Raw genomic sequence first — 9,945 nt, 5'->3', positions numbered from 1 at the left:
TAGGAAGATCACTTTCAGGATCCTCCTCCTCCTCCTCCTCCTCCTCCTCCTCAGGCCATACACGCTGAAAGGATGACAGGCAATCAGCCGGTGTACCGTCAGCAGCGGCCCAAGCTGTCTCTTCCCCCTCCTCCTCATCCTCCTTATGCTCCTCCTCCTCCTCCTGTACGCGCTGAGAAATAGACAGGAGGGTGCCCTGACTATCCAGCGGCATACTGTCTTCCCCCGCCCCCGTTTCCGAGCGCAAAGCAGCTGCCTTTATGGTTTGCAGGGAATTTCTCAAGATGCATAGCAGAGGAATGGTGACGCTAATGATTGTAGCATCGCCGCTCAACACCTGGGTAGACTCCTCAAAATTACCAAGGACATGGCAGATGTCTGCCAACCAGGCCCACTCTTCTGAAAGGAATTGAGGAGGCTGACTCCCACTGCGCCGCCCATGTTGGAGTTGGTATTCGACTATAGCTCTACGTTGTTCATAGAGCCTAGCCAACATGTGGAGCGTAGAGTTCCACCGTGTGGGCACGTCGCACAGCAGTCGGTGCACTGGCAGCTTAAAGTGATGTTGCAGGGTGCGCAGGGTGGCAGCGTCCGTGTGGGACTTGCGGAAATGTGCGCAGAGCCGGCGCGCCTTTACGAGCAGGTCTGACAAGCGTGGGTAGCTTTTCAGAAACCGCTGAACCACCAAATTAAAGACGTGGGCCAGGCATGGCACGTGCGTGAGGCTGCCAAGCTGCAGAGCCGCCACCAGGTTACGCCCGTTGTCACACACGACCATGCCCGGTTGGAGGCTCAGCGGCGCAAGCCAGCGGTCGGTCTGCTCTGTCAGACCCTGCAGCAGTTCGTGGGCCGTGTGCCTCTTATCGCCTAAGCTGAGTAGTTTCAGCACGGCCTGCTGACGCTTGCCCACCGCTGTGCTGCCACACCGCGCGACACCGACTGCTGGCGACATGCTGCTGCTAACACATCTTGATTGCGAGACAGAGGAGGAGGAGGAGGAGGAGGGTGCTTTAGTGGAGGAAGCATACACCTCCGCAGATACCAGCACCGAGCTGGGGCCCGCAATTCTGGGGGTGGGTAGGACGTGAGCGGTCCCAGGCTCTGACTCTGTCCCAGCCTCCACTAAATTCACCCAATGTGCCGTCAGGGAGATGTAGTGGCCCTGCCCGCCTGTGCTTGTCCACGTGTCCGTAGTTAAGTGGACCGTGGCAGTAACCGCGTTGGTGAGGGCGCGCACAATGTTGCGGGAGACGTGGTCGTGCAGGGCTGGGACGGCACATCGGGAAAAGTAGTGGCGACTGGGAACTGAGTAGCGCGGGGCCGTTGCCTCCATGATACTTTTGAAGGACTCAGTTTCCACAACCCTATACGGCAGCATCTCAAGGCTGATGAATTTTGCTATGCGGACGGTTAACGTTTGAGCGTGCGGGTGCGTGGCGGCGTACTTGCGCTTGCGCTCGAACACTTGCGCAAGCGACGGCTGAACGGTGCGCTGAACTACACTGCTGGATGGGGCCGAGGACAGCGGAGATGAGGGTGTGGGTGCAGGCCATGAGGCGGTAGTGCCTGTGTCCTGAGAGGGGGGTTGCATCTCAGTGGCAGGTTGGGGCACAGGGGGAGAGGCAGGGGTGCAAACCGGAGGCGGTGAACGGCCTTCGTCCCACCTTGTGGGGTGCTTGGCCATCATATGTCTGCGCATGGTGGTGGTGGTGAGGCTGTTGGTGTTGGCTCCCCGGCTGAGCTTTGCGCAACAAAGGTTGCACACCACTGTTCGTCGGTCGTCAGGCGTCTCTGTGAAAAACTGCCAGACCTTAGAGCACCTCGGCCTCTGCAGGGTGGCATGGCGCGAGGGGGCGCTTTGGGAAACACTTGGTGGATTATTCGGTCTGGCCCTGCCTCTACCCCTGGCCCTGGCCACCGCACTGCCTCTTGCAACCTGCCCTGCTGATGCCCTTGACTCCCCCTCTGAAGACCTGTCCTCCTGAGTAAGCGTTGCACACCAGGTGGGGTCAGTCACCTCATCGTCCTGCTGCTCTTCCTCCGAATCCTCTGTGCGCTGCTCCCTTGGACTTACTGCCCTTACTACTACCTCACTGCAAGACAACTGTGTCTGATCGTCATCGTCCTCCTCACCCACAGAAAGTTGTTGAGACAGTTGGCGGAAGTCCCCAGCCTCTTCCCTCGGACCCCGGGAACTTTCGAATGGTTGGGCATCAGTGACGATAAACTCCTCTGGTGGGAGAGGAACCGCTGCTGCCCAATCTAAGCAGGGGCCCGAGAACAGTTCCTGGGAGTGTTCCCGCTCCTGAGCAGGTGTCATTGTAGTGGAGTGAGGAGGCTGGGAGGAAGGAGGAGCAGCAGACAGAGGATTCGGATTTGCAGCAGTGGACGGCGCAGAACTGCGTGTTGACGATAGGTTGCTCGAAGCACTTTCTGCCATCCAGGACAGGACCTGCTCACACTGCTCATTTTCTAATAACCGTCTCCCGCGTGGACCCATTAATTGGGCGATGAATGTGGGGACGCCAGAAACGTGCCTCTCTCCTAATCGCGCAGCAGTCGGCTGCGACACACCGGGATCAGGAGCTCGGCCTGTGCCCACACCCTGACTTGGCCCTCCGCGTCCTCGGCCGCGTCCACGTCCTCTAGGCCTACCCCTACCCCTCAGCATGCTGTATTACCAGTGATTTGATTTCACAGGCAGGAAATAAATTGGCGCAAGACTGCAGGCCAAATATAATTTTTTCCCTTTTTGGAAAACGAAAGGCCCCACTGCCTCTAGTGAATGAATAATCTAAGTTTAATAACTGTGCTGTGTCCCTGCTAATGTGTCACAGAACGTGAGGGTAGCAGAGTTATTATAACTCTGGCAGAGCAGGTATTTTTTTTCCCAATTAAGGAAAGCAAATGGCGAAGCCAGCAGTAAAGCGTAGCTGGGTGCGTATGATTTAGCAATGTTTTTCACACAGCTCACACGTGTCCACCGCCCGTAAGGACGGACAGAGGCTGGACAAATAGATTTGTTTTCACTTGTTTTTCCACCAAAAGGCAGCACTGCGTATATTCAATGAACATGAGAAGTTTAATAACTGTGCTGTGTCCCTGCTAATGTGTCACAGAACGTGAGGGTAGCAGAGTTATTATAACTCTGGCAGAGCAGGTATTTTTTTTCCCAATTAAGGAAAGCAAATGGCGAAGCCAGCAGTAAAGCGTAGCTGGGTGCGTATGATTTAGCAATGTTTTTCACGCAGCTCACACGTGTCCACCGCCCGTAAGGACGGACAGAGGCTGGACAAATAGATTTGTTTTCACTTGTTTTTCCACCAAAAGGCAGCACTGCGTATATTCAATGAACATGAGAAGTTTAATAACTGTGCTGTGTCCCTGCTAATGTGTCACAGAACGTGAGGGTAGCAGAGTTATTATAACTCTGGCAGAGCAGGTATTTTTTTTCCCAATTAAGGAAAGCAAATGGCGAAGCCAGCAGTAAAGCGTAGCTGGGTGCGTATGATTTAGCAATGTTTTTCACGCAGCTCACACGTGTCCACCGCCCGTAAGGACGGACAGAGGCTGGACAAATAGATTTGTTTTCACTTGTTTTTCCACCAAAAGGCAGCACTGCGTATATTCAATGAACATGAGAAGTTTAATAACTGTGCTGTGTCCCTGCTAATGTGTCACAGAACGTGAGGGTAGCAGAGTTATTATAACTCTGGCAGAGCAGGTATTTTTTTTCCCAATTAAGGAAAGCAAATGGCGAAGCCAGCAGTAAAGCGTAGCTGGGTGCGTATGATTTAGCAATGTTTTTCACGCAGCTCACACGTGTCCACCGCCCGTAAGGACGGACAGAGGCTGGACAAATAGATTTGTTTTCACTTGTTTTTCCACCAAAAGGCAGCACTGCGTATATTCTATGAATAATAACTGTGTTGTGGCCCTGCCTATACAATTCTTTCCCTGCAGTATCAATGGAGGGTGGAATGCTCTGCAGAGGCGATTTTGAGAAGCCCAAAAAAAATGCAGCACAGCTAACAGCAGCCTGGACAGTACTGCACACGGATAAATATGGCCCTAGAAAGGACCGTTGAGGTTCTTGAAGGCTACACTCACTCCTAACACTCTCCCTGCCTATGCAGCACTTCTGTCCCTAATGCCAGGTGCAACGCTCTGCAGAGCCGATTTTGAGAAAAAAAAAATGCCACTGCTAACAGCAGCCAACACACAGCTATCAGTGGCCCTAATAAGGACCTTTGGGGGGTCTTGAAGCCTACACTAACTACCAATTCTTTCCCTACAGCAGCTCCGGTATAAACAGCACTGTCCCTCATCTAACTCACCAGGCATCTGAGGCGAGCCGCGGGAGGGGCCGACTTTTATATTAGGCGAACACCTGATCTCGCCAGCCACTCACAGCAGGGGGGTGGTATAGGGCTTAAACGTTGCAGGGGGAAGTTGTAATGCCTTCCCTGTCTTTCACTTGGCCAGAAACGCGCTAACGTCTCAGGGAAGGAAGTGAAAGTAACCAGAACACCGCATGGTGTTCGTTACGAATAACGAACATCCCGAACACCCTAATATTCGCACGAATATCAAGCTCGGACGAACGCGTTCGCTCATCTCTAGTAGGCACCCTAACACTGATAAATGTAAGGTTCTACACATGGGCAGAGGAAATACATGTCATCATTACACACTAAATGGGAAACTACTGGGAAACACTGACATAGAAAAGGACTTGGGGATTTTAGTTACCTGTAAGCTTAACTGGAACAACCAGTGTCAGGCAGCTGCTGCCAAGGCAAATAGGATCCTGAGGTGCATCAAAAGAGCTCTAGGGGCCCAATACGAGAACATTGTTCTTCCTCTTTACAAGTCACTGGTCAGACCACACATGGAATATTGTGTACAATTTCGGGCACTGGTACTCAAGAAGGACATATCAGAGCTTGAGCGGGTGCAAAGGCGGGCAACTAAAGTAATAAATGGAATGTGTGGACTACAATACCCAGGCAGGTTATCAAAATTAGGATTATTTATTTTAGAAAAAAGACGGCTGAGGGGCGACCTAATATCTATGTATAAATATATAAGGGGACAATACAGAGATCTCTACCATCATCTATTTGTACCCAGGACTGTGACAGTCATCACTCGTGGCCGAGCATGATTGCCTTACAATTATGGGGTATTTGCAGTGGGCCTGTAGGTGACTATAAAGACCTATTCTTGATCTGCAGGTTCTTTCGCAGTGGAGACATCGGTTTACAAGTTGAAGATGGTCCCGACAAGGGTTAGCTTGACGTGTCTTCCTCTTGATACGTTTCTCCCTTTCGCCCTCCATTCGTGCCTCTTCGAAATTCACAGTGGTGTTGGAAATGGCTGACCCCCAAATTGAGCACTCGAGGGCCAGGACTTCTCAGTTCTATATGTCTATGCCAGAGTTTTTAAGGTAAGCTTTAAGCTCATCTTTAGCCCGTCTAGAAGGAAAGAAGGTTTCTACACCAACACAGAAGGGGGTTCTTTACTGTAAGAGCAGTGAGACTTTGGAACTTTCTGCCTGAGGACATGGTGATGACAAATTCGATGAAAAAGTCCATGTGGGGCCTGGAGTAAAAGAAGACCAAATGCTCAGTCAAGATCAAACTGAAACAACACATGCGGTGCACCACAATTAGGCTTCTTTCACACGAGCGTATATCAGCTGGCCATTTTCACAGCCGGCCGATATGCACTGTGATCTAATGCATTGAATTCCTATGCATCAGATCACATGGGCGTATTTGCGACACGTAAAAACGCCCGGCCAAGCTAATATAGCGCCGGGCGTTTTTACGTCGGGCCCAAAACATAGTTCTGGAACTATGTTTTGGGCCAGAATATGTTGGCCGCTGCACGGGCTCCTATGGGAGCCCATGACAGCGAATGTAGGTGGGATGGAATTTAACAGCGTGGCTGCTAAACTCCCCCCCTCTATTCTCCTCCCCTTCCCCGTGCAGGCTCACCTCTCTTCATCCCCGCTTGTTCAGTGCAATGGGAGGGGGCGGGTTGGGGCAGAGCTAAGCCTCGATCCGCCCCGCCTCCTCCCATTGATGGCTATGGACAAGAGGCAGGACATGGGCGGAGCTAAGTGCCCGCCCTCTCCCTGACCCTTGTCTATAGCCATCAATGGGGGGAGGTGGGGCGGATCGGCACTTAACTCTGCCCCCGTCCCGCCCCCTCCCATTTCACAGGCCGAGCAGGGAGGAAGAGAGGTGAGCCTGCGATGGGGAGAGAGGGGAAATGGGAGATGGCCTGGTGTGGTCGGCCTCACCAGGCCATATGAAAGTGCACACAAACGTTTTTCGCCCCCAACGTAGCATATATCATCCGGCCATAAAAAAAAGGGCCAGCCGATATGCACTCGTGTGAAAGAAGCCTTGATGTGCCTCAGTCAAAAGGACACAACTCTTAAAGGGGTTGTCTCGCGGCAGCAAGTGGGGTTATACACTTCTGTATGGCCATATTAATGCACTTTGTAATGTACATTGTGCATTAAATATGAGCCATACAGAAATTATTCACTTACCTGCTCCGTTGCTGGCGTCCCCGTCTCCATGGCTCCGTCTAATTCTGATGTCTTCTGGCATTTTTAGACGCGCTTGCGCTGTGCGGTCTTCTGGCTGGTGAATGGGGCCGCTCGTGCCGGAGAGCTGGTCACCGCGTCGTCATCGTAGCTCCGCCCCGTCACGTGTGCCGATTCCAGCCAATCAGGAGGCTGGAATCGGCAATGGACCGCACAGAGCCCATGGTGCACCATGGGAGAAGACCCGCGGTGCATCCCTGGGAAAGGACCGGCGGCCATCTTGAGGAGAAGATTTTTATAACTTCATATTTCGTCAGATCGGTGAGTAGCAAGCGGTTTAAAAACCGCTTTAAATTGCTATTTTATGCCAGGGGGGTGACAGGGGGAATGGGGTAATGTAAAATTTTGATGTTTGCCTCAGGACAACCCCTTTAAGATGCAATAATGTGCACCAACCTTTTGGCACAAAATATTGGTGTACCCCAAGCCAACAAATAGACTATGTTATTAGATAAACTAGAAATAAGTGTCTAAAAATGCATTAAATTTATCCTAAAGCATGAGCCACTGTGATAAATTTGGCACATCTTCAGACTGCCAGATCTTAGGTTACGCTGTCTGTTGGACAGGATTAGTAAATCTGTCCAATTGTTTTATGAAGGCACCATATGGTGGCTGGTGAACCTGTTAGCACTCAGTGTGCTGCCAGACCTTGTCAGTGCACACAGCATTGCCATGTTGACATTGGCATCCCCCCCCCCCCCTCCTCCTTCATTCTGGGGGTAAATGAGAAGAAAGAGGTTTTTTTATGCTCCGGGAAGCCTCTGGATGACTTTGATTATATATTGTAATGTTCTAGTACAGTAAAAGAAGTCATCTCAGAATTTCCTTTGTAACTGGAGTGACTTCTGAAGAGCCACTTTGCGTCATTGTAATGTACCGTCTCATAGTCTAAATGCTTTACATACCACTTGGAAGCAAATGACAGTAAAAATAGGAATCGAACAAAAGTAGAAACATTAGATTAAAGGTGATATCCTCTATGTCAAATAAATGTGTCTGAATATAAATTGTGTCCTCCAAGATCCTGAGAGTTATATTCATCCTGAATGACAGGAATTCTTATTTGAAGGACCAGATAAGAGATGATTATCTCTTGACATTTCAGTTCTGAAGAGTTGTAAGAAATTCATTGCCATTAACTGAGCCCAGGAAAAGAGCTGTATTATATAAAAACACAGGGAACTGAGTGGGGATTCACGAGTTAATATATCTTCATATGGAATATACTCTATGTTGACAAAAGTATTGGGACACATATAAAAGGGGAAGAAATTCGATTTTATTCACATTTTCCAATATGGTGTTGGCCCGCTTTTGGCCTCAATGACTGCAGTAATCCTCCTAGGTATGCTTTCCTCCAAAATCTCATAGATGTGCGGAGGGATTGGCCTCCATTCCTCCAGTACAGCTTCATATAGTGATGTGGGAGATGGTGGCCATGTTGGGTGTGCACAGATACAGCGTTCTAGTTCTTCCCAAAAATGTTTGATGGGATTGAAAACTGAATTTTGGGCTGGCCAATGAATTTTGTAGATGCTTTGCTTCTCAAGCCAAGACTCAACTCTGTATGACATGGTACTTGGTCATGTTGGTAGAGACACAAAGCTGTACCAAAGTATTGCCACAGGGCAGGTAGAATGTCTCTGTACCCATTGGCGTTGAGGGCAGACTTCACCATAATCAATTGCACCAGTCCTTCCCAGCAGAAACACCTTCACGCCATAACAGAACCTCCTCCAAACTTTAGTGTTCATGCAGTTCCCTACAGATGGTTCTGGTGCTAATGGAGGTTCCAGTGGTCTGTGGGACCTCCTGAACGAGTGTTTCAGCAGACGATGTACATGATGCCTTCACAGCTCGTACAATGCCTCCTTCTCCATGTTCTATCAGTTTACAAGGTCTCCCCGATTGTGGCTGCACCGCACACACTGCATGGTTTCTTTTTCTGAATAGCATTGTCAACCCTTAACTTTGGGAGGTCCAAAAATGCTGCAATGTCCTGCACTGATTTGTTGCTCAAGTGACATCCAACCACCATAGATTTTAGGATAATCCCTTAAAGTGTCCTCCCCACCCAGCACAGGGACCCTTGTCCCCATCCCTCCGAACCTGGAAGAAGCTGGTACTACTTAGGTTCTGTTCATTGGGCATGTGACCAGCTTCTTCAAGGATCAGAGCGGTGGTGACCGGGGTTCCTGCGCTAGATGGATGGATACTTTTACTGAGGTTTGTATTATGGGCCCTGGGGTCTGAATTTATTTATGTGGTCTGGGTGTGTATTTAAGGGGGCTAAGGTCTGTACCTATGGGATTTGGGGTATGAATGCTTTAGTTAGGGGGTCTGTTTTTGGGGGAGAATATGGGGGTGTTTGCTGTGGTTTAAAAATGCAACAAAAGATGCAAAGTATGAATGCAGCCTGAGGGCTCTGTCATTATGAGGCAAGATAAAAATGCCGTGCGATTTCAGTGCGTTGTCAGATGCATAGAAATTGCACCGGAAAAGAAACTATTGTTGTTAAAGAGTTCATTTACTTTTGCGACTTTTCTCTCACAACGCTGCAAGAAGTGATGTAAGGGAAAAATTGAAGCATGTCCTTTTTTGGGGCGATTCGATATAGGAATCGCCCATTCTTCCCTATGGGACCAAAAAAAAAAAAAAGGCATCGCGCTTGTATGTACATGTGAGTTTCATGCGAGTGTGATGCATTTTTGCTCCCATAGGGAATACTGGGTGATTTTTCTGTGCATTTTTCATGCGTATAAAATTGCAGGTGCGGCGATGCGATTTTCTCACAATGTGCATCTCATTTGTAAAAAAATCGTGTGTTCCCAAGTACAATATTGCACTCGCCCGTGTGACTGCGCCCTAACTGTGTGTCAGCGGTGGAGCAAAAGCAACATAGGAGTAGCAAACAAAAAGAAAATGAAACAACTTAGTCATTTGCAATGTGTCTTCACTGCCCAGAGGGGCATTTAAATTAAAGAGACGATCTTTTTCTTTTCCTTATGACAGGTGGGATGTGCAGCATATACCCTCACCATGTATACCCTCACCATGTATATACCCTCACCATGTATACCCCCACTATGTATGCCCACACCATGTATGCCCACCACACACTGAGACGTGTCACTCGCTGCCTAATAACCGCACTGCTCAGGTTCTGCCACGGCACAAAGAGTTAACCACACAGCTGCCTCAGCGCCAACACGTGTTCTGTCACACGTGGGCGTGGTCTTGATGCTCCGTGGGTGTGGTTACTACGCTATGGGCGGGGTTTGTGCTAGTTATCAGCAGACGGGAAACCGACGTGTTGGACA

Source organism: Eleutherodactylus coqui, chromosome 6 (assembly GCF_035609145.1).
Source record: "Eleutherodactylus coqui strain aEleCoq1 chromosome 6, aEleCoq1.hap1, whole genome shotgun sequence".
Lineage (NCBI taxonomy): Eukaryota > Metazoa > Chordata > Amphibia > Anura > Eleutherodactylidae > Eleutherodactylus > Eleutherodactylus coqui.
The sequence above is the reverse complement of the archived record's forward strand: the minus strand, read 5'-3'. Positions refer to the sequence as shown.